Here is a 24372-nt window from a genome sequence, read left to right as displayed (position 1 = left end):
TATTTTTAGTAGAGATGGGGTTTCACTATGTTGGTAAGGCTGGTCTGAAACTCCTGACCTTGTGATCTGCCCACCTTGGCCTCCAAAGTGCTGGGATTACATGCGTGAGCCACTGAGCCTGGCCTTTTTTTTTTTTGAGATGAAGTTTCACTGTTGCCCAGGCTGACCAACATGGGTAAATCCATCTCTACTAAAAATAAAAAATTAGGCAGGTATGGTAGCACATGCCTGTAATCCCAGCTTCTCAGGAGGCTGAGGCAGGAGAATTGCTTGAATCCAGGAGGCAGAGGCTGCGGTGAGCTGAGATTGTGCCAGTGCACTCCAGCCTGGGCAACAGAGTGAGACTCTGCCTTACAAAAAAAGGAAAGAAAGAAAGAAAAGAAGGAAGGAAGGAGAAAGAAAGAGAGAGAAAGAGAGAAAGAAAGAAAGAGAAAGAGAAAGAAGGAAGGAAGGAAAGAAGGAAGGAAGGGAAGAAAGAAAAAATAAATATCCTGTATGTGGTGGAGGGGCCACCGTGTGATGCCAAGTATTCACTAGTAACTGAGATTGACAATATCTTTGCCATTTAAACTGAGGTGAGGGAGACAAAGGATAGAGGGGCTATCTAAGAAATGTGGCCCTGAGTGTGGCTCATGCTTATTATCCCACACCAGGGGGCTGAGGCAGGAGGCTGACTTGAGTCCAGGAGTTTGAGGCCAGCCTGGGCAACGCGGCCCGTGGTAATAAAAAAAACTTACCACACCTGGCTAACTTTTTTATTATTTGTAAAGGGGCTGGACGCAGTGGTTCGCACCTGTAATCCCAGCACTTTGGGAGGCTGAGGTAGGTGGATCATGAGGTCAGGAGTTCAAGGCCAGCCTGACCAACATGATGAAACCCTGTCTTTACTAAAAATACAAAAATTAGCTGGTTGTGGTGTTGCATGCCTATAATCCTATCTACTCAGGAGGCTGAGGCAGCAGAATCACTTGAACCTGGGAGGTGGAGGTTGCAGTGAGACAAGATTGCACCACTGCACTCCAGCCTGGTTGATCGTGAGACTCCTTTTCAAAAAAAAAAAAAAAAAGGTGGTAGGGCTGAAGTGGTGAGTCAACTGAGCCCTGAAAAACAAGGAAGAGAAGGACTGAGAGAAGCAGGGGCGAGGCCTGTTGGGGTTGAGAGACCTCGGGCTCTAGGATCTGACTTGGGGGATTGCATGTCCAACTGGAAGACTGCAAGGTTCTTTGAACTGACTGCACTATGGATTACATCATAGTTGAGTCATGGTGAACCCTGTGACCCACATGGACACCTCCAGATGGCCTCCTGGAGCCAGAAAGTCCAAGGTAACAGAAAATCGGCAAAAGGAGAAGAATATCTAGCTCCTGCAGTGCCTGATAACGACCTTTTGACATTCTGCCATTGTTCCTTCCTCAACCAATAAGCCAACCTTGTGACTTTTGCCCTTGACAACCCCCAGCTTGCAAAACCACCCTGACCTGTAATTTTCCACTGCCTACCTCAGACCTATAAAACCAGCTCCTGTCCCACCACCCTCTTTGGACTCTCTTTTCCAACTCAGCTTGCTCACACCTGAGTGAATAAACAGCCTTGTTGCTCACACAAAGCCTGTTTAGGTGGTCTCTTCATTCAGAGCATGCTTAACAGAGACCACGTATTTTATTTTATTTTATTTCATTATTATTATTATTATTTGAGACGGAGTTTCGCTCGTTACCCAGGCTGGAGTGCAATGGTGCGATCTCGGCTCACCGCAACCTCCGCCTCCTGGGTTCAGGCAATTCTCCTGCCTCAGCCTCCTGAGTAGCTGGGACTACAGGCACGCACCACCATGCCCAGCTAATGTTTTGTATTTTTAGTAGAGACGGGGTTCTACCATGTTGACCAGGATGGTCTCGATCTCTTTTTTTTTTTGAGACAGAGTTTCGCTCTTGTTACCCAGGCTGGAGTGCAATGGCACGATCTCGGCTCACTGCAACCTCTGCCTCCTGGGTTCAGGCAATTCTCCTGCCTCAGCCTCGTGAGTAGCTGGGATTACAGGCACGCGCCACCATGCCCAGCTAATTTTTTTGTATTTTTAGTAGAGACGGGGTTTCACCATGTTGACCAGAATTGTCTCGATCTCTTGACCTCGTGATCCACCCGCCTTGGCCTCCCAAAGTGGTGGGATTACAGGCGTGAGCCACCTGCCCGGCCCAGACCACGTGTTTTTTTTTTTTTTTTGAGACGGAGTTTCGCTCTTGTTACCCAGGCTGGAGTGCAATGGCGCGATCTCGGCTCACCGCAACCTCCGCCTCCTGGGCTCAGGCAATTCTCCTGCCTCAGCCTCCTGAGTAGCTGGGATTACAGGCACGCACCACCATGCCCAGCTAATTTTTTGTATTTTTAGTAGAGACGGGGTTTCACCATGTTGACCAGAATGGTCTCGATCTCTCGACCTCGTGATCCACCCGCCTCGGCCTCCCAAAGTGCTGGGATTACAGGCGTGAGCCACCGTGCCCGGCCCACGTGTTTTAAAAACACAGACAGGAGTCTGGGCCTCATGGCTCACACCTGTAATCCCAGCACTTTTGGAACCAAAGGGTGGATCCCCTGAGGTCAGATGTTCAAGACCAGCCTGGCCAACATAGTGAAACCCCATCTCTACTAAAAAATACAAAAAATTAGCCGGGTGTAGTGGCGGGTGCCTGTAATCCCAGCTACTTGGGAGGCTGAGGCAGGAGAATTGCTTGAATCTGTGAAGTGTAGGTTGCAGTCAGCCGAGATCGCCACTGCACTGCAGCCTGGGTGGCAGAGCGAGACTCCGTCTCAAAAACAAACAAACAAAACAAAAACACAGAGAGGAGGCCAAGAGGCTCAGGGCCTTCACTCTCGGAGGGCTTCTCTTCCTCACTGCCAGCATATCTGCACTCAAATGTGTTCTTTGCAATGACGGCTTCCCTGGCTGCCCTATTTAAAATGTCCGTGATCCTCCCAGTCTCCACCTTACACTAATTTTTTTTTTTTTTTTTTTTTTTGATATGGAGTTTCACTCTTTTTGTTTGTTTGTTTGAGAGGGAGTTTCACTCTTGTTACCCAGGTTGGAGTGCGATGGCGCCATCTCGGCTTACCGCAACCTCCACCTCCTGGGTTCAGGCAATTCTCCTGCCTCAGCCTCCTGAGTAGCTGGGATTACAGGCACGAGCCACCATGCCCGGGTAATTTTTTGTATTTTTAGTAGAGACGGGGTTTCACCATGTTGACCAGGATGGTCTCGATCTCTTGACCTCGTGATCCACCCGCCTCGGCCTCCCAAAGTGCTGGGATTACAGACTTGAGCCACCGCGCCCGGCCAAAGGTTCCTATTTTCGAGCCTCAGGGACCTCCCTTCCCCATGGACCCCACGGCCACCGGAGTCCCATCCCCCAACCGCCCCGCCACTGCCGTCGCCGCCACCGCAGTGACGCCCGCTGTGCGCATGCTCCGGGGCGTCAGGATGCGCGGCGTGAGGGCAAAGCTACCCGTGCGCAGGCGCGGGGTTACAGCGGCCCGAGTGGGGCGGTGCGCCGGGCGCGCGTGCTTCCTCCTGGACACGCCCACCTCTGTCAGCCTAGGGGTGGGAGCGCACGCGCGCAGGGAGCGGAAGGGCGGACTGGCGCGCGCACGAGTCCGGGCGGGCGGCGGAAGCTGGAGAGGCCGTTCGCGGTGCTGGGGGGAGGGGAGCCAGCGAGCGCGCGCGCAGCGGGGACGCGGGCGGCGCGCTCGTGTGTGTGTGAAGGGGGGGCGGTGGCCGAGGGAGGCGGGTGCGCGCGTGAGGCTTCCCCTCGCTTGGCGGCGGCGGCGGCGGCTTCTTTGTTTCGTGAGGAGACGCGAGACGCTCACTCTGCCCCCGGCCCCGCGCGGAGGGGCGGGGGCGGCGCCGGGAAGGCGACGGTGCCAGCCGCTCCCGGTAAGGAACGCGGGCCGCGGGGGCAGCGCGGCGCGGGGCTGGGGAGGGCGGTTTGAATGGAGCCGGGGCGCTGAGGGGGGAGGGGGCTACCGGCGCGCCCGGTGCGGGGCCGGGTTACGGCGGCGCCCGAGGGTCAAGAAACCCGGCCGGCAGCTGCGCGCGTGGGGAAGGCCACAGCGTCGCGAGGCCGCGGCAGAGACGGTCCCCGCGGAGCGGCGGGGCGGGTGGGGGACCGGGGCCGCGTGGAGGCCGCGCAATCCCCTCCGCGCGCGCTCTCGCCGGGGTCGCGGGACAAAGCTCGCCCCCCTCGCCCGGCACCCCCAGTCGCCCTCCCAGTTTCAGCGCTTGCAACAATAGGCAGGCGTTGGGGCTTTTCTGGCTGCGTGGTAACGAGTCAGACCCGAATGTTGCCTTTTTGGCGAAGCTGCGATTGGGGCTCAGTAGCCAAACCTGCAGAAATGTCCGGCGTCGACCGGACACGGGCATTAGCGGCCCCCTTGGGCTAGCCGACCTCAAATTGTCTTAAAAACGCGTCATTCCAGATTTTCAAGGAAAGGTAAAGGACTCCTCCAGTCCCTTGGTATTAGTGACTTCAGAATGTTTGTCCGAATTGGGGTTGGGGAAGTTTGGGGATGGGGTCGGCTGCAAGTAGCGGACCGCAGAGGAAATCGTTTGCTGTGTAAAAGCAGTGCTTTGCTTTTGCACCCTTTTTCTTCCTTCCCAGTTGGTTTTTCAGGTGAAGGCTTCCTCCCCCCCCCCCCCCCCAAACGTGGACCTTTGAGGCGAGTGTTTTGTCCCTATCTTGAAGACACCAGTGTTGATTTTTTTTCTTTTGGTCAGTGACTCCTTGGGGAAAGTGCAAAGTGAGTAAGTGGAAAAGACACTTCGCAAGAATTTGAAACAAGTTTTCAGTTTGGATTGATAGGCTGCATTCAAGTTTGATTCCTGGTGCTGGCAGTCACTTAGCACACTGTCACTTTAGGGAAGTGGCTTAACCTCTCTGAACCTCTTAGTTTTCCTCCTTTGTGAAAGCGGGTAATCTCACAAATGGAATTGGTGAACGCCTGTGAAATGGTTCCTGGCAAGTGGGAAGCAGTATTGTTATTGTCTGGTCCAGTGTCCCTCATTGTTCAGCAAATACTTGTTGAGGCCCTACCGAGTGTTGGATGGTCGGGGGTTGGCCCCTGGAGTCTCTGCAGTCTCGGAGGGGAGCAGGTGGTAAATGTGGGAACAAACCCTCCTAGCCTGTCATTTAATGCTTGTAACCTGCACGGTGAGAGGGATGCAGCAGACATGCAGGAGATGGGTGGTAGCTGGAGATCATGGGGGCTGCCTGGAAGAGGGGGCCTCAAAATCAGGGAGGATATGTAGCTTTTTTTTTTTTTTTTGGGGGGGGGAGATGGAATCTCGCCTGTTGCCCAGGCTGGAGTGCAGTATCCCGATCTCGGCTTCCTGCAGCCTCTGCCTTCTGCGTTCAAGTGATTCTCCTGCCTCAGCCTCCCAAATAGCTGGGACTACAGGTGCCCACCACCATGACTGGGTAATTTTTTTTATTTTTTATTTTTAGTAGAGATGGGGCCCTTTTGGGGCCAGGCTGGTCTCACACTCCTGACTTCAGGTGATCCACCCACCTCCACCTCCCAAAGTGCTGGGATTGCATATGTGAGCCACCTCACCTGACCAGGATTGTGTTTTGACTTTCCCTAGCCACCTTGGACTAGCCGTTGTTTCCCTCAGTTAACGCTCACACATCACCTTGGGCCTTTCTCGTGTGGCTGTCACCACCAGCACGGTGAGAGCTGGGACTGTGTCTACCTTGCTAGCCCCAGAGTACCCTGGGCCTGACACATAGTAGGTCTTTAGTGAACATCTGTGGATTGAAGGAGAGGGTCCTGTGGAAGATCACGTGAGCATCTTTGTTCAAGGCCTGCTGCAGGATCGGGTGCAGTGGCTTTGGGCAATCCCAGCAGTTTGGGAGGCTGAGGTGGGAGAATTGCTTGAGACCAGGAGTTTGAGACTAACCTGGGCAACATAGAGACCTCATCTCTCCAAAAAAATGCAAAAATTAGCTGAGTGTGGTGGCATGCACCAGTGGTTCCAGCTACTCAGGAGGCAGGGGTGGGAGGATTGCTTGAGCCAGAGAGGTAGAGGCTGCGGTGAGCCATTCTCGGGCTCCTGCATTCCAGCCTGGGCACCAGAGTAAGACTGTCTTAAAAAGAAAAAAGAAAAGAAAAGAAAAGAAAAAGCTTGGTGCAGAACTGGGGATGGGTTATAAGGGACGCACATTAGTTGTTTGTTTTTGAGCTTTCCAAGTCATTGTTTTCCCAAACCTCAGTTGTCCTCCTATCTCTAATCTGACCTCCTGAATTCACACCCCGTTCTCTAAATCATAGCTTAACCTCAAGTGAGGTGCTTACTTAGCACTAGGGCCCCCCACTTGTGAAACAGGTAGGACAAGGATGCCTGACACTTCACAGGCTTCTTGTGAGGGTTGAATGAGGTCACGTGGGAAGCTGCTAACACACTGGGCACCCGATGCATAGTGTGCACTCGATTTTTTTTTTTTTTTTTAATGACAGACTCTCAGTCTGTTGCCCAGGCTGGAGTACAGTGGCATGATCTTGGCTCACTACAACATCTGTCTCCTGGGGTTTAAGCAATTCTCCTGCCTCAACCTCCTGAGTAGCTGGGACTACAGGCATGTGCCACCATGACCAGCTGATTTTTTTTTTTTCTTGGAGATGGAGTTTCGCTCTTGATATCCAGGCTGGAGTGCAATGGCGCAATCTTGGCTCACCGCAACCTCCGCCTTCTGGGTTCAGGCAATTCTCCTGCCTCAGCCTCCTGAGTAGCTGGGATTACAGGCACGTGCCACCATGCCCAGCTAATTTTTTGTATTTTTAGTGGAGATGGGGTTTCACCATGTTGACCAGGATGGTCTCGATCTCTTGACCTCGTGGTCCACCCGCCTTAGCCTCCCAAAGTGCTGGGATTATAGGTGTGAGCTACTGCACCCCGCCAGCCTGGTGGAACTTTCTATCAGTGAGGAAACTGAGGCCCAGGGTTATTTTCTTTTTGCAAGGGCTCTTAAGTCAGCTTCCTGGGGTTGACTCCTGGGTTTGCCTTTTTGCATCCCTCAGTCATCAGGGCTGCCATGGCACAGAGGAACCCATTCATGGTTCCTATAGACAGTACACAATGTGAGTGGCACCCCCTGGAGTTGTGCAAGAGATGACCCAGCTACTCTTCCTCTTTTATGTGGTGAACAAGCATGCATTGAGTGCCTGCCATGTGGCAGATATTGCTGGGGAGCTGGGGATTCTGTGGGGAATGGGCAGACAAGGGTCCTGTTCTCAGTAGCTCACATCCCACTCTTAATTTGCAAAGGGGACAGTGCTAGTATCCAGCTTGTAGGATTGCTGCAAGAGCTCAACAACCAGGGACAAATGCGTAGTGCTTATGGTGGTGCCTGACACGTTGTGCTCCAAAGTTGTTAGCTCTCATCATTTATTAGGATTCCTGAAACAGCCTGGTGGGACAACATAGATAATATGTTTTTTCTCTTGTAATAAGTTCTATGTATTTCAAAGTGGTAGCAAAGGAATCAGCTCCTGCATTTTGTCCTTAATGGTCACACATTGCTTAACAACAAGGATACATTCTGAGAAACGCATTGCGAGATGATGTTGTGGTTGTGAGAAGATCATAGAGTGTGCTTACACACATGTAGATGTGGAGCCTAGTCCATGCGTAGGCTTTGTGGGATAGCCTCTTGCTCCCAGGCTGTAAACCTGTACAGCATGTCACTGTACCGACTGTAGGCCATCGTGATCCGATGGTGAGTATTTGTGTATCTAAGTATATCTAAACATAGAAAATGTATGGGAAAAATACAGTATTTTTTTTTTTTTTTTTTTTTTTTTTTTTTTTTTTGAGATGGAGTCTCATTATATCGCCCAGGCTGGAGTGCAGCAGTATGATCTCAGCTCACTGTAACCTCTGTCGCCAGGTTCAAGCAATTCTCCTGCCTCGGCCTCCGGTGCCTGCCACTGTACCCGGCTTTTTTTTTTTTCTTTTTGTACTTTTAGTAGAGACAGGGTTTTACCATCTTGGCCAGGCTGGTCTTGAACTTCTAACCTTGTGATCCACCTGTCTCGGCCTCCCAAAGTGCTGGGATTACAGGCATGAGCCACCGCACCTGGCCGAAAAATGAAGTGTTATCTTTAAAATTTTTTTCTAATTAGTCAATTCAAGGAGGAAGGTATAACATAATGGGACTATTGTATATTTGGTCCGTCATTGACTAAGATGTTAGGTGGTGAAAAAAACCACCACCATAAATTTCATCATAAGGTACTGGAAATTTCACCATAAGGTACTTTGAAATTTCACCATAAGGCACTGGAAAGGGGAGAGTGTGCTTAGTGGTGTGGGTTAATGGGTTTTTTAAAATACCAAATGTTCAGTCAAGTGCAGTGGCTCATGCCTGTAATCCCCACACTTTGTGAGGCTGAGCAGGGTGAATGGCTTGATCCCAGGAGTCCAAGACCAGCTTGGGCAGCATGGCGAAGCCCCATTTCTACAAAAAATTTAAAAGTTAGCCAGGTGTGATGTTGCATGCCTGTAGTCCCAGCTACTTGGGAGGTTGAGTTGATCAAACCCGGGAGGTGGAGGCTGCAGTAAGCTGTGATCGCACCACTGCACTCCAGTCTGGGTAACAGAACAAGAGCCTATCTTTAAAAAGTGGGGAGGGTGGGAAGGACAGCAACTGCTGGAATACTGGGGGAATGTTATGAGAGGGAACGGGTCAGAATCAAGTCTGAGGCTGAATTGAGCATCAGTTGCTGCCAGCCTCATAGGTGTCATCCCTAAGGAGACATACCGGGCTCATTAGTATGCCCAGTAATATCTTGATTAAAGTTTTCTGTTAACTGCTTCCTGAGGACATTAATTTTTCAGAAATTGATTAATTTTTATTAATCAATTGACGGGCATGTGAATTGTGGCCCCAATTCTGCTTCATATATGGAAAAGGACCTGGATGGAAGTGCTAGGTGTAGCTGGGTTTCCTGGGAAATAGAACTTTACAGGACAGAAGAAAGGATGCATCGATTTCCCTCCAATTCCCTGAGGGAAGGAGGCTTTCTTTAGAAAACAGGTAAATGTTTGCAGGGCGTAAACCAGCCCTGGCCCCTTTCAAATGTTTTTAAAGTCCCAGACTGGTTTCCATAGCTTTGCTTATTAAAGGAGTATAGCTTCATTTGTGTATGTAGACACTGGTCACTGGGAATCGTTTTGCACTGTGTGCAGCCAGCTGCGAGTGTGATAGAGGAGCATGGGCCCTGTTTTTAATAGTGGTCAAAAAAAAAAAAAAAAAAAGTGGTCGACTTGAAAATGGTTCTTCGAGGTGGTTTTTTTTTTCCACTTTTTCATTTTTTTTTTCTTTTTTTTTCAAGACGGGTTTCACCATATTGGTCAGGCTGGTGTCAAACTCCTAATCTCAGGTGATCCGCCCGCCTCAGCCTCCTCTCAAAGTGCTGGGATTACAGGCATGAGCCACCGTACCTGGCCACTTTTTATTTTTTTAGAGATGGAGACTAGCTGTGTTTCCCAGGCTGGTCTTAAACTCCTGGACTCAAGTGATCCTCTGGTCTCCACCTCCTGACCAGCTGTGATTACAGGCATGATCCACTGTGCTAGCTCTTAGGGGATTTTTAAGTTCTGTCTTTGAAGCTGGCAAGTCACGCCCCACTGGCTCAGGAAGCAGGTGGCTGATGAGACGGTTGCTGCTCACCTGTTCCAGTGGGAGACTTAAGGGGGAGGATGTGCTGCATGTGACCCTGGCTTGTCCCGAAAGTCCCAGTAAAGGGGCACAGTGGATGTCTCATTGTGCCCAGGGAGCTGAAACTGGCCCTGTGATGATCAAATGTGATTGTGGACAGCCTGGACTGGCTGGGCACCTGAAGGTCTTGCTTGCCTCCTGGAGGCATCTCCTGGGGGCTCCCGCCTGTGGGAGTGGCTCTGCTCTTCCTCGACCTTGAAGGTTTTCAACCTATTCCTTTTGATCCTTGGCCTGAATCACTTACTCAGGCCCTGGAGTCAGAGACTTGAGGCAGGACTCTATTCTGCGTGACTTAACCTCTCTGAAGTCAGAATTCCATTTTCCTCCCAGAATCTCCCTGGCCTTCCCGCAAACTCCAGGCGCCAGGGGCTGAACCCCAGGCCTGCTTGGCTTTGCCAAGTCTTACTGTAGGGCTTGGTCAGCCTCGAGGAAGGGGGCCTTTTTATGTTTATTAAAAATTTTTGTTTTATGTTTTGTTTTCTTAGAGATGGAGGTCTTGCTATCTCCCAGGCTGGTCTTAAATCTCTTGGCTAAAGTAATCTGCCTACTTTAGCCTCCCAGAGTGCTGGGATTATGGGCATGAACCACTGTGCCTGGCCCCCTTTTTATATTTTTTAAATTTTTTTCCTTCCTTCCTTCCTTCCTTCTTTCTTTTTTTTTTTTTTTGGAGACGGAGTTTCGCTCTTGTTACCCAGGCTGGGGTGCAATGGCGCCATCTCGGCTCACCGCACCCTCCGCCTCCTGGGTTCAAGCAATTCTCCTGCCTCAGCCTCCTGAGTAGCTGGGATTACAGGCATGCACCACCATGCCCAGCTAATTTTTTGTATTTTTAGTAGGGACGGGGTTTCACCATGTAGACCAGGATGGTCTCGATCTCTTGACCTTGTGATCCACCCACCTTGGCCTCCCAAAGTGTTGGGATTACAGGCTTGAGCCATCGTGCCCGGCCAGCCGACCTGCCTGCCTTCCTTCCTTCCTTCCTTTCCTTTCTTTCCCTCTCTCCCTCCCTTTCTTTATTTCTTTCTTTTTCTTTCTGACAGAGTTTCACTCTTGTTGCCCAGGCTGGAGTGCAGTGGCGCGATCTTGCCTCACTGCAACCTCCGCCTCCTGGGTTCAAGCGATTCTTCTGCCTCTGTTCCTGAGTAGCTGAGATTGCAGGCATTCGCCACCATGCTGGCCAACTTTGTATTTTTAGTAGAGACGGGGTTTTTCCATTTGGTCAGGCTGGTCTTGAACTCCCAGCCTCAGGTGATCTGCCAACTTTGGCCTTCCATAGTACTAGGTACTAGGATTACAGGCGTAAGCCACCACACCCAGCTTTTTTTTTTTTTTTTTTTTTTTAAGACTCATTCTTGCTCTTTTCTGCTAGACTGGAGTGCAGAGGCATGGTGATCACTGCTTCCCAGGTTGAAGCAATTCTCTTGCCTCAGCCTCCAGAATAGCTGGGATTACAGGCGCCTGCCACCATGCCTGGCTAATTTTTGTATTTTTAGTAGAGGGGTTTGGCCATGCTGGTCTCAAACCCCTGACCTCAGGTGATCCACCTGCCTCAGCCTCCCAAAGTGCTGGGATTACGGGCCTGAGCCCCCATGCCTGGCCTGATAGGTGTATCTTTTAAAATTCATAATATGCCCCTTTTGATCACAGATGAGTTCTATGCTTGTGAGGTGATTCAGAGTGGGGTCCCTAAATAGCCCAGGGTATGGCTGGTCACCAGAAAGACCAAGTGGTTAAAGGGTGGTATATGCAGAAGGGGCATTGAAGCTCTCTGCGCTGCCTTCTGCCCCAGTACCCTGCCCTTTGCATCTCTCCCATCTGGTAGACCCCGAATCATATCCCTTATAATAAGCCATTAATAGGAAGTGAAGTGCCTGCCTTAGTTCTGTGAGCTGCTTTAGCAAGTCAGTCAAACCGAAGAGGGTGTTGTGGGAATTCCTGATTTATAGCTGGCTGGGCAGAAGTACTGGAGGCTGGGATGTGCACATGGCATTTGCAGTGGGAGCAGTCTTGTGAGACAGTCTCACTCTGTCACCCAGGCCGGGAATGCAGTGGTGCAGTCATAGCTCACTGCAGCCTCCAGCTCCTGCACTCATGCCATCCTTCCGAGTAGCTGGGATTACAGGTGCGCACCACTGCCAGGCTTAGGTAATTTTTACATTTTTTGTAGAGACAGGTGCTGTGCTTCCGAGGCTATTTTCAAACTTTTGGCTTCAGGCAATACTCCCACCTTGGCCTCCCCTAAAGTGCTGTGGTTACAGATGTGAGCCCACTGAGCCTGGCCAATAACATTCTTTTTTTTTTTTTTTTTTTTTCTTTTTTGAGACAGAGTTTCGCTCTTGTTACCCAGGCTGGAGTGCAATGGCATGATCTCGGCTCACCGCAACCTCCGCCTCTTGGGTTCAGGCAATTCTCCTGCCTCAGCCTCCTCCAATAACATTCTTAACTTGTGGGAAATAGAGTCTGAATTGATTTAAATTGTAGGGCACCCAGCCGGTGTTTGGAGACTTGGAGAATTGCTTGGGAAAGACCCATGCATCTGGTCACAGAAGTGCCCTCTGTTGTGAGAGTATAGTAGAGGAAAACTGGTTTTCTCTGAGTTGGTGTCAAAAGTGCTGTGTGAGAGTGTAGAGAAACGGAGCAAATTTTCCCACCCTCCCTGCTCTAGTCACGCTGGCTGACTTGGTGTGCCTTGTAATATGCCAAACCCAATCCCACCCTACGGCTTTTGCCCTTGCTGTTCCTCTGTGGTAAACAACCACATGGTGCCCATGTCACTGCAGATCTCTGTTCAGATGTCTCTATCTCTGAGATGGTCCCAGGCCACCGTTGAAAGATGCCTCTCATCTGTTAACCCTGTGAACTCTGCTTGATTCGTTTTATAGCACTTCCACCTTCTACGTGACATTCTTTTTTTCTTTAAAACAGAGTGTTGCTCTGTCACCCAGCGGTGAGTGCAGTGGTGCAGTCATAGCTTATGGCAGCCTTGACCTCCTGGGCTCAAACGATCCTCCGACCTCAGCCTCCCAAGTAGCTGGGACTACAGCCGCATGTCAGCTAATTTTTGTAGTTTTAGTAGAGACAGGGTTTTGCCGTGTTGCCCAGGCTGACGTCGAATTCCTGGCCTCAAGTGATTCACCTGTTTCAGCCTCCCAAAGTGTTGGGATTACAGGCATGAGCCACTGTACCCACCCTGAATACTTTATTTTTTTGCAGGGGGATGGAGTTTTGCTCTTGTTGTTCAGGCTGGAGTCCAATGATGTGATCTTGGCTCACTGCAACTTCTGCCTCCTGGATTCAAGCAATTCTGCTGCCTCAGCCTCCTGAGTAGCTAGTATTATAGGCGCCCACCAGCATGCCTGGCTAATTTTTGTATTTTAGTAGAGATGGGGTTTCTTTTTTTTTGAGCTGGAATCTTGCTCTGTTGCCTAGGTTGGAGTGCAATGACACAATCTCTGCTCACTACAACCTCTGCCTCCTGGGTTCAAGTGATTCTCCTGCTTCAGTGTCCCCAGGCGGGTGCCATCATGCTTGGCTAATATTTTGTATTTTCAGTAAAGGTGGGGTTTCACCCGGTTTGTCAGGCTGGTCTTGAACTCCTGAGCTCATGATCCGCCTGCCTTGGCCTCCCAAAGTGCTAGGATTACAGGCATGAGCCACTATGCCCCACCCTGAATAGTTGTTTATAACACTTCCACTTTCTTTTTTTTCCTTTTTTGAGACGGAGTTTCACTCTTGTTACCCAGGCTGGAGTGCAATGGCGCGATCTCGGCTCACCACAACCTCCGCCTCCTGGGTTCAGGCGATTCTCCTGCCTCAGCCTCCTGAGTAGCTGGGATTACAGGCACGCACCACCATGCCCAGCTAATTTTTTGTATTTTTAGTAGAGACGGGGTTTCACCATGTTGACCAGAATGGTCTCGATCTCTTGACCTTGTGATCCACCCGCCTTAGCCTCCCAAAGGGCTGGGATTACAGGCTTGAGCCACTGCGTCCGGCCAACACTTCACTTTCTTTTTCTTTCTTTCTTTTTTTTGAGACGGAGTTTCGCTCTTGTTACCCAGGCTGGGGTGCAATGGTGCGATCTCGGCTCACCGCAACCTCCGCCTCCTGGGTTCAGGCAATTCTCCTGCCTCAGCCTCCTGAGTAGCTGGGATTACAGGCACTTGCCACCATGCCCAGCTAATTTTTTTGTATTTTTAGTAGAGACAGGGTTTCACCATGTTGACCAGGATGGTCTCGATCTCTTGACCTCGTGATCCACCCGCCTCGGCCTCCCAAAGTGCTGGGATTACAGGCTTGAGCCACCACGCCCGGCCTAATTTTGTATTTTTAGTAGAGGCGGGGTTTCACCATGTAGACCAGGATGGTCTCGATCTCTTGACCTTTTTTTTTTTTTTCAGACAGAGTTTCCCTCTTGTTACCCAGGCTGGAGTGCAATGGCGCCATCTCGGCTCACCGCAACCTCCGCCTCCTGGGTTCAGGCAATTCTCCTGCCTCAGCCTCCCGAGTAGCTGGGATTACAGGCACGTGCCACTATGCCCAGCTAATTTTTTGTATTTTTAGTAGAGACGGGGTTTCACTATGTTGACCGGGATGGTCTCGATCTCTCCACCTCGTGATCCACCCGCCTCGGCCTCCCAAAGTGCTGGGATTACAGGCTTGAGCCACCGCGCCCGGCCTGATCTCTTGACCTTTTGATCCACCCGCCTCGGCCTCCCAAAGTGCTGGGTTTACAGGCGTGAGCCACCGCGCCTGACCAACACTTCCACTTTCTATGTGACATTGTATCATATTTGTTTCTGTCACTCTGCTGTCCGCTCTACTAGGAAGGAACTATGTTCTCTGCCAGATGCTCGGTATTTGGAAACTCTTTGGTGAAGTCAGTGCTGTTAGTATTCGGGGGTAGTCATCAGTAAGTCCTAGCTGTGGCTGTGGGGAGGGCCTGTCATGAGTGACACTGGGCAGGTATGGAGTCTGCATGAGATGCCCACTCTTGGCCTTTGCATGCCCCTGTTGTGGGGATCCTCTTGCCCTCTCCACACAGTGTCACTCATCATAATCAGTGTTGCGTATCTAGCTGATAACACAGCAGACCCAGTAGTGGCGCAGGACATCCATCTGGTATGCCTTGGCCAGCCTAAAAGAAAGGATGGGACTGCTGGTGTTCCAGAGGGAGCATGGGTCGGGATGACTTGTGACACTTGATGCAGTTACTTGATGTTGTGTGTTTCTGCTGGGTCACATTGTTACATGTAGTTGTGGTCAGAAGAGCTTGAAAAACATCCATCTAATGGATAGGATAGCATTTGCAGGCTTGCAGTGTAGACACCACACTTCCCGGAGGGGTTAGAGGGCACTCCCTTAGGGCAGAGAACTATCCTGGATGCCTTTAAGTCATTTGGGTAGGTGCTTTTAAGTGGTTTTCAAGTGAATGAAAATTAAAAGGGGGGAAATTTCCACCTAGAAAATGATACATAATTTCCATAGCTAAGAGTAATACTTTGTAACAATTTGGCACTTACGCCTTATAGGTGGAACTGAGAAGACCTTGTAACTTTTCACCTTAATATGATTTGGTTTCTAAAATGTATTCCCTTTTAAATGTGGGGCAGGGCTTTGCTACTTAATTGTATTCCAAGTAAAATGGCCACAGAGTAGTTGGCTTTGGAGAAGTGCAGTCGCTGTCAGAAGTAACGCATTTCTACCAGTTCGCTGAGACCACAGATACCCACCGCATACATAATAATGGGGTTCACAGATGAGTGCCCTGCACCATCAGGTCAGATGGAGAAGGTTTTCTTGTAGACGGTTGAGGAGAACATTTTGTTTTGTAGTTCACGCATAGTAAATGGGGCTGGTTCTGCAGAACCCATCCTGCCCATTGCAGCTGATCCACTGAGACCCCCACCATAGCCTGATTCTCATGTTCTATCTGCTGCTGAAATGTGTCCATGAACAAATTTCCCCAAACCCCCAAAAACAAAATAGCAGATATCCTGGGGCCAAATGTAAATACAATGCTGGTTTCTCAGGCAAGATGGAAAAAACCACCGTAATTCCAATAAACAGATTTCGAAGGAATTCCCATCTCGGCTTAACAACCTGCCCTGCCTGGGGCTGGTCACTGCAGTGCTTTTGATTCATAAGACAAAAGCTAGGGATGGCATGAAAAAACAGACCAGACCTCTTCTCTTCCTCAAGTAGTCTGGTTCCACATTTGAACGTCAACATGTTTCTATTTTAGTGATAATTTTGATGAAGTTGAAAGTAATGAGAATATGGTAGTCCTCACATGCTTTGATCTTTCTCTTTTATTTCCACAAAGACACTTCCTGGGCATCTCTTGTGGGTATTTATTTCATGGGTATTTTTCTGATTTAGACTTTTTTTTTTTCTTACAAGTTTTTCTTTAAAAATCTGGATATAAAAAGTAATAGATGGCTATTGTAAAAAATAAAAACAAAAAGCACCAGACATCTGTGATGTGGAAAGTGTAAGTTCCTCGTCACACGCCATCAGAGAGAGCTACTGGGTGTGCTGACAGCGGTTTGGTGCATGTTTTCTTTGGGGTAACTTCTGTGCATGGATTAACATACATACATACACACACATATATATATATATATATATATATATATATATATGTGTGTGTGTGTGTGTGTGTATATATGTATGTTTTTTTTTTTAATTTAATTTTATTTTTTTGAGACAGAGTCTTGTTCTATCTCCCAGGCTGAAGAGCTGTGGTGTGATCATGGTTCATTACAACCTCTGCCTCTTGGGTTCAAGTGATTCTCCTGCCTCTGTCTTCCAAACAGCTGTGGTTACCAGTGTACACGACAGTGCCCAGCTGATTTTTTTGTTTTTATAGAGATGGGGTTTTACCATTTTGGCCAGGCTGGTCTCGAACTCCTGGACTCAGGTGATCTGCTTGCCTCTCAGCCTCTGAAAGTGCTGGGATTATAGCTGTGAGCCACCACTTCTGGGCAACATGCATATGTTGTTATGCTTTCTTTCTTTCTTTTTTTTTGAGACAGGGTCTCACTGTGTCGCTTAGGTTGGAATGCAGTGCCATGATCTTGTCTCCCTGCAACCTCTGCCTCCTGGTTCAAGCAATTCTTGTGTCTCAGCCTCCCAGTAGCTGAGACTATAGGCACACACCACCACGCCTGGCTAAATTTTTGTATTTTTAGTAGAGATGGGGTTTCACCACATTGGCCAAGCTGGTCTCGAACTCTTGGCCTTAAGTGATCTGCCTGTCTCAGCCTCCCAAAGTGCTGGGATTATAAGCAGTAGCTAGCACAGCCGGCTTCAGTTCTTTTTTAATGGTGCCAAGACTTCTACAGCATGGATTGTGTAGGGGTTCTGATTGCTGGCTACTTGAGGAGCTTCTTGAGAAATTGAGGTAATATGGCCATGCCACTTCCAGACTCTTTGGGCCAGGGAACTGGAGAGCGTATTTTCATCTCTTGTCCTCCTGGACGGGTTTGACTGTTTTAGCTTTAAACTTTTAGATTATTATGCCAGAGTAGTTTCACTGCCGGTCATTCCTTCTGGCTGCCGCCCTGGATTCCCAGGCTCTGTTTTTTCCTTGTGGAGGCCCCGGCAGTGCCATATCCAAGGGCCGCACACATCTGGATTTGGCTCCCACACACATGTACCAACTGTTCTTGCCCTTTTGGCCCCTGAATCCCCTTGTCCTTTGCTTTTTCCGTCTGAGTAGGTGTGGCCTCCTGGTCTGCAATGGATTTCAGTGCTGCGTGAATTTCCCCTGCTAGTGACTTACCACTGAGGGCCCCTTGCAAGAGTCTAAGCGGCACTGTGTAAGACACCTTAGGGATAACCTTTGGGGACCCAAGGACTTTGCTGAAAGTGCCAAATCCTTAGTGCCTGTATAGAAAGGTAGGGATGATTGGTGATGGGAGAAGGAGGGGTGGAGTGAGGGGTGTTCCTTGTCTTTAGACCCCTTTCCTGGCCATGCTCGTTCGGCCCTCCTGTGTAGACATCTTGCTGGAGCACAGTGACAACCTGGCCCCACACCCCATCCAGCTCTCTGCAGGGCTCGGTTTACCCAGCCCTTTAGGAAGGGTCAGCTGGCCAGGAGGAGTTTGAGGGCTGAGACCAATATCAGGCTTGTGGCTGTGGGAGCAAGGAGGGATAAGAGATGTTTGCCAGTCGGGCACAGTGGCTTAGGCCAGGTGTGGTGGCTCATACCTGTAATCCCAGCACTTTGGGAGGTTGAGGTGGGTGAATCGCTTGAGCCCAGGTGTTCGAGACCAGCTTGGGCAACATGGCAAGACCTCATTTCTACAAAGAAATACAAAAATTAGCTGGCATAGTGGCATGAGCCTGTAGTCCCAGCTACTTGGAAGGTTGAGGTAGGAGGATCACTTGAGCCCAGGAGTTCAACACTGCAGTGAGGTGTGATGGTGCCATTGTACTCCAGCCTGGGAGACAGAGGGAGACCCTGTCTCAAAAAAAAAAAAAAAAAAAAAAAGGCCAGACGTGGTGGCTCACACCTGTAATCCAAGTACTTTGGAGGCCAAGGTGGGCAGATCACCTGAGGTCGGGAGGTCAAGACCAGCCCGACCAACATCATAAAACCCCGCCTTTAAAAGCAAAACAAAACAAAACAAACAAAACAAAGTGGGCTGGGCACGGTAGCTCACGCCTGTAATCTTAGCACTTTGGGAGGCCAAGGCGGATTGCCTGAGTTCAGGAGTTTGAGACCAGCCTGGGCAGCAGGGTGAAACCTTGTGGTGATGTGCGGCTGTAGTCCCAGCTACTCGGGAGGCTGATGCAGTAGAATCGCTTGAACCCAGGAGGCAGAGGTTGCAGTGAGCCAAGGTCGCACCACTGCCCTCCAGCATGGGCGACAGAGCAGCTCTCTATCCCCAAAACAAAGTGCAGGCAGCCGCCGAAATCTGTGTGCATTGATTGCCAGGGTGGGTGCGTCATGGATGACAGCAGGCCCTCGATTGCACCTAGGGGTTTGCTGCTCTCCAGCCAGCTGCTTCTGCCTGGTATGTCCCCAAGAGGGAAAGCCAGTCTTTTGTTCCTGAACATTGCGGGGCAGGAGTGTTACTGGAGGTTTGTGCTGGGGGAGGCTGATTTAGAACATGAGCCCTCAGGAGTGTCATTCATTTCATGGTTCAGCTTTTTTTTTTTTTTTTTGAGACGGAGTTTCGCTCTTGTTACCCAGGGTGGAGTGCAATGGCGCCATCTCGGCTCACCGCAACCTCCGCCTCCTGGGTTCAGGCAATTCTCCTGCCTCAGCCTCCTGAGTAGCTGGGATTACAGGCACGTGCCACCATGCCCAGCCAATTTTTTGTATCTTTAGTAGAGACGGGGTTTCACCAGGTTGACCAGGATGGTCTCGATCTCTTGACCTCGTGATCCACCCGCCTCGGCCTCCCAAAGTGCTGGGATTACAGGCTTGAGCCACCCCGCCCGGCTTTTTTTTTAATTTTTTTGAGACGGAGTTTCGCTCTTGTTACTCAGGCTGGAGTGCAATGGCGCGATCTCGGCTCACCGCAACCTCCGCCTCCTGGGTTTGGGCAATTCTCCTGCCTCAGCCTCCTGAGTAGCTGGGATTACAGGCACGTGCCACCATGCCCAGCTAATTTTTTTTGTATTTTTAGTAGAGACGGGGTTTCACCATGTTGACCAGGATGGTCTCGATCTCTCGACCTCGTGATCCACCCGCCTCGGCCTCCCAAAGAGCTGGGATTACAGGCTTGAGCCACCGAGCCCGGCCAGCTTTTTTTTTTTTTTTTTTTTTTCTTCTTATTTTTGAGACAGAGTCTTGCTCTGTCTAAGTGGTGTGATCTTGGCTCACTGCAACCTCTGCCTCTCAGGTTCAATCATTCTCCTGCCTCAGCCTGCTCAGTAGCTGGGAATACAGGTATGCACCACCATACCCGGCTAATTTTTGTTGTTTTTTTTCAGTAGAGATGTGGTTTCACCGTGTTGGCCAGGCTGGTATTGAACTCCTCACCTCAAGTGATCCACCTGCTTCGGCCTCCCAAAATGCTGGGATTATAGGCGTGAGCCACCATGTGGCCAATGTCCACTTTTAAAATGTAAAAGTGTCAGCCAGGTGTGTTGGCTCACACCTGTAATCTCAGCACTTTGGGAGGCCAAGGTGGTCAGATCACAAAGTCAGGAGTTTGAGACCAGCCTGGCCAATATGGTGAAACCCCATCTCTGCTTAAAGGAAAAAAAGAAAAAAATGCCAGGTAAGCCAGGTATTGTGATGTATGCCTGTAATTTCAGCTACTTGGGAAACTGAGGCACGATAGTTGCCTGAACCTAGGAGGGGAAGGTTGCAGTGAGTTGAGATCATGCCAGTGTACTCCAGCTTGGGTGATGGAATGAGACTCTGTCTCTAAATATGTAAATAAATAAATAGATATCTCAGTGGCCAGTAAGTGTATGGAAAGGTGCTCAGTGCCATTAGTTGTGAGGGACATGCAAATGAAGACCATAAGAAGATGTGATTGGACATTCACCAGAATGTTAAAAGTTGTAAGGACTGACAGCAGCAAGTGTTGGGGTTGATGAAGAGCAACTGGAATGCTGTCCCTGTTTGGAAGGCGGGATCGTGTGTGTAGATTATACAACTAGTTTGGAAAACTAGCAAAGCTAACCTTATGCCTCCCTTATGACCACCAGTTTCATTCTTGGACACCCAGGGAACCAATACCTTTGTCCACCAAACGAGTCTCATAGCAGCTGGATTTGTGCTGGCCAGAACCTGGTAGAGTACAACGTCTATAAGAATGCTCAGTTTGAAAGAATGGATGCCTCTTCCAGACATGGTGACTCTGTGTGATTGTCATATTTTCTTTTTTTTTTTTTTTTTGGAGCCAGGTCTTTCTGTTTTAACCAAGATCATGACTCACTGCAGCCTTGATCTCCTGGGCCCAAGCAGTTCTCCCCCCTCAGCCTCCCCTGTAGTAGCTAATTAAAAAACAAAACACAACTGTGTAGAGACAGGGTCTTGCTATGTTGCCTAGGCTGGTCTTGAACTCCTGGGCTCAAGCGATCCTCCTGCCTCTGCCTCCCAAAGTGCTGGGATTATAGGTGTGACCCACTGCACCCAACATTAGCTTATTTATGTATCACATAATATATAATAGGCATGACCCACCGCACCTATCATTTTATTGGAAGTTCAGTAACAAGCGAAAGGAAGCTACAGTGACAGTCAATATAGTGGTTTCCCTGGGAAAGTGGTATTGACTCGGAGGGGCCCTAGTCAGTACCACTAAGGGTGCCTTCTGGAATGTCAGGAAGGGTGTGTTTGATACAGCAAGCTGTTCACCTATGATTCTGTGATCAGAGCACGTACTAGTCAGCGAGAGTAAATAGAATCACATGCTGTTCCCCTCAGTACTGAGCTGAGGTCATCGAGTTGCTCCACAGCTGTACACTGCAGTGCTGCTGGTCGGCCAGTGCTTGTTCAAGCGCAGGCAACAGCAACTTCATCGAGTGCTTTGGCATTGGGGATGGCTTTGCATCATGCCAGGCTGTTTGGATCCCCTTTACTGTCACTCTGCACGTGTTTGAACTTTCTTTTTTTTATTTTTTATTTTTACTATTTATTTTTTAAAGATGGGGTTTCACCATGATGGCCAGGCTGGTCTTCAACTCCTGACCTCAGGTGATCCACCCACCTCAGCCTCCCAAAGTGCTAGGATTACAGGCGTGAGCCACCACGCCTGTCCTGAGCTTTCTATCCAGAAATGAATTTGCGGATGGTGGTGGCACCTGCATTCCTACTTCACTGTAACCTGACTGTTTAGAGGCAGAATTTTCAGGAGCCAAGGCCATTCTAAAAAGCCTCTCGTGAAAGCCCGTGCTTCTAAATAGCAAACTTGCCATATTCAAGCACAGCTTTTTTTTTTTTTTTTTTGAGATGGAGTCTTGCTCTGTCGTCCAGGCTGGAATGTACTGGCGATAGCTCACTGCAACTTCCGCCTTCTGGGTTCAAGCAATTCTCCCGCCTCAGTGTCCCGAGTAGCTGGGACTATAGGTGCTTGCTCCCACACCTGGCTAATGTTTTGTATTTTTAGTAGAGACGGGGTTCCATCGTGTTAGTCAAGAGTCAAGTTGGTCTCTAGCTTCTGACCTTGTGATCCCCCCGTCTCGGCCTCTCAGAGTTGGGATTACCAACTGGGATTACGGGCGTGAGCCACTGTACCTGGCCCAAAATGTTCTTTTGAGGTAGTGTCATCAGTGCATTCTGTGTGATGCAGTTAGCGCTGCTGTGTGTCGGAGCGTTCCTGAAGGCTGTGATGCCATCCCGCGGTTTGATGGTTTGATGGAAGTGAGAGGGAAGGAGTGCTAATGCTGAGTGTAAAGTATGATTAGGAGATCTAGGTGTGGTGGCACATATCTGTAATCTCAGCTACTCAGGAGGGGGAGGCATGAGAATCCCTTGAACTACAGGGGCGGAGGTTGCCGTGAGCAGAGATCATGTCGCTCACTGTACTCCAGCCTAGACAACAGAGTTTCTTTTTTGAAACTCTGTCTCAAAAAAAAAGGTGCAATGAGGAGAGCTTTAATTTCAGTCACTTCCCAGTGTACGCTGGTTGGCTTGCCCACCTTTAGAGAGGGAAAAGATGGTTTGCCTTCAATTACCTGGATATTTTTTTCTTTTTTCATTGCAACAGAGTCTCGCTCTTCTGCTCAGGCTAGAGTGCAGTGGCACAGTCATGGTTTACTGCAGCCTCAACTTCTTGGGCTCAGATAAACTCTCCCGCCTCAGCCTCCTGAGTAGCTGGGGCTACAGGCATGCAAGTGTGGCTAATTTTTGTCATTTTTGAAGAGATGAGGTTTTTCCAGGCTGATCTTGAACTTCTTGTTTCAGGCCATTCTCCTGCCTTGGGCTTCTGAAGTGCTGGGATTATAGGCATGCTGGATTGTATTTTGCTGTCAGTTTCAGCTTACTTGACTTAGAATAAAGACCTTCAGGCCGGGCGTGGTGGCTCACGCCTGTAATCTCAGCACTTTGGGAGGCCGAGGCGGGTGGATCACAAGGTCGAGAGATCGAGACCATCCCAGTCAACATGGTGAAACCCCGTCTCTACTAAAAATAGAAAAAATTAGTTGGGCATGGTGGCGTGTGCCTGTAATCCCAGCTACTCAGGAGGCTGAGGCAGGAGAATTGCCTGAACCCAGGAGGCGGAGGTTGCGGTGAGCCGAGATCGCGCCATTGCACTCCAGCCTGGGTAACAAGAGCGAGACCTTCAGGCCGGGCGTGGTGGCTCAAGCCTGTAATCCCAGCACTTTGGGAGGCCGAGGCGGGTGGATCACGAGGTCAAGAGATTGAGACCATCCTGGTCATCATGGTGAAACCCCGTGTCTACTAAAAATACAAAAAATTAGCTGGGCATGGTGGCGCGTGCCTGTAATCCCAGCTACTCAGGAGGCTGAGGCAGGAGAATTGCCCGAACCCAGGAGGCGGAGGTTGCGGTGAGCCGAGATTGCGCCATTGCACTCCAGCCTGGGTAACAAGAGCGAAACTCCGTCTCACAAAAAAAAAGAAAAAAGAAAAAAAAAAAGAATAAAGACCTTCAGATGAGGAAGAAGCTATAGGTCCCTGAATATCACAGGGTCTGTTAAGTATGTGGCAGTCCTATTGTCCCTTTTTCTACCTCATTGCAACATTCTGTGGGCTGAGAGGACGGTGGGGATGAAGGGCCTGGAGCAACTGTCCAGGAGCCAGTGCCTCCCCCTGCCCTGGCCGTGCCCACAGTGCTGTGCTTCCCACCTGTAGAGGTAACTGCAGGTGCCTCCTATGTGCAGACACACCTGCAGACCAGAGGCTTCAGGCTCCAGAATCAGCATCTTAGTAACGTAAACACAAGGTCCAGACTGTTGTCACATGGCAGACGCAAGGGTGGTGTCTCAGAATCATACAGGTTCTTTTTCTGTAGCGGAATGTGTGAATATCGACATGGAGCAGAATCAGGTCAGATTTTGCCTCCAGATGAATCTTCTCACAGTAACACATTTAGGTTCGTTTATGTTGGGGTCCATCTTTTCAGGATTGGCTGGAGTGCCAGCCACAGGTTTCTTCTCTGCTCAGTTTCCTGTTCTTCTCTCCTGCTGTTAGCCGTGAAAGTGGAATGAGGTCATTTTGAGTTTTTGATCTCTTGTCTAAGAATATATCGTGTTTTTTTTTTGGTTTGTTTTTTTTTTTTTGAGACAGAGTTTCGCTCTTGTTACCCAGGCTGGAGTGCAATGGCGCGATCTCGGCTCACCGCAACCTCCGCCTCCTGGGTTCGGGCAATTCTCCTGCCTCAGCCTCCTAAGTAGCTGGGATTACAGGCACGCGCCACCATGCCCAGCTAGTTTTTTGTATTTTTAGTAGAGACGGGGTTTCACCATGTTGACCAGAATGGTCTCGATCTCTCGACCTCGTGATCCACCCGCCTCGGCCTCCCAAAGTGCTGTGATTACAGGCTTGAGCCACCGCGCCCGGCCATTTCCTTTTATTTTTGACAAGAGTTTCACTCTTGTTACCCAGCCTGGAGTGCAATGGCGCCATCTCGGCTCACCGCAACCTCCGCCTCCTGGATTCAGGCAATTCTCC

At 49.8% G+C, this 24372-nt stretch overlaps 1 protein-coding gene across 13 annotated transcripts in view; it reads left to right on the top strand.

Annotated features, from left to right (window-relative positions):
- Window positions 1-3622: 3622 nt before the first annotated feature.
- The window catches only part of SMARCA4 (SWI/SNF related BAF chromatin remodeling complex subunit ATPase 4), a 96217-nt gene continuing 75467 nt past the window's right edge, over window positions 3623-24372 (top strand). For 6 of the 13 annotated variants that reach the window (XM_039466216.2, XM_074384619.1, XM_039466219.2 and 3 more), the window contains exon 1: window positions 3623-3928. The gene's annotated coding sequence lies outside the window, so the exon portion shown is untranslated. Of the gene's footprint in view, window positions 3929-4078; window positions 4485-24372 lie in introns of those variants that run through there. The other 7 variants (XM_039466224.2, XM_074384620.1, XM_039466225.2 and 4 more) reach the window with 2 other exon arrangements.

The sequence above is a fragment of the Saimiri boliviensis genome, chromosome 14, assembly GCF_048565385.1.
Source record: "Saimiri boliviensis isolate mSaiBol1 chromosome 14, mSaiBol1.pri, whole genome shotgun sequence".
In the NCBI taxonomy this organism is placed as follows: Eukaryota; Metazoa; Chordata; class Mammalia; order Primates; family Cebidae; genus Saimiri; species Saimiri boliviensis.
The sequence above is the reverse complement of the archived record's forward strand: the minus strand, read 5'-3'. Positions and strand labels throughout refer to the sequence as shown.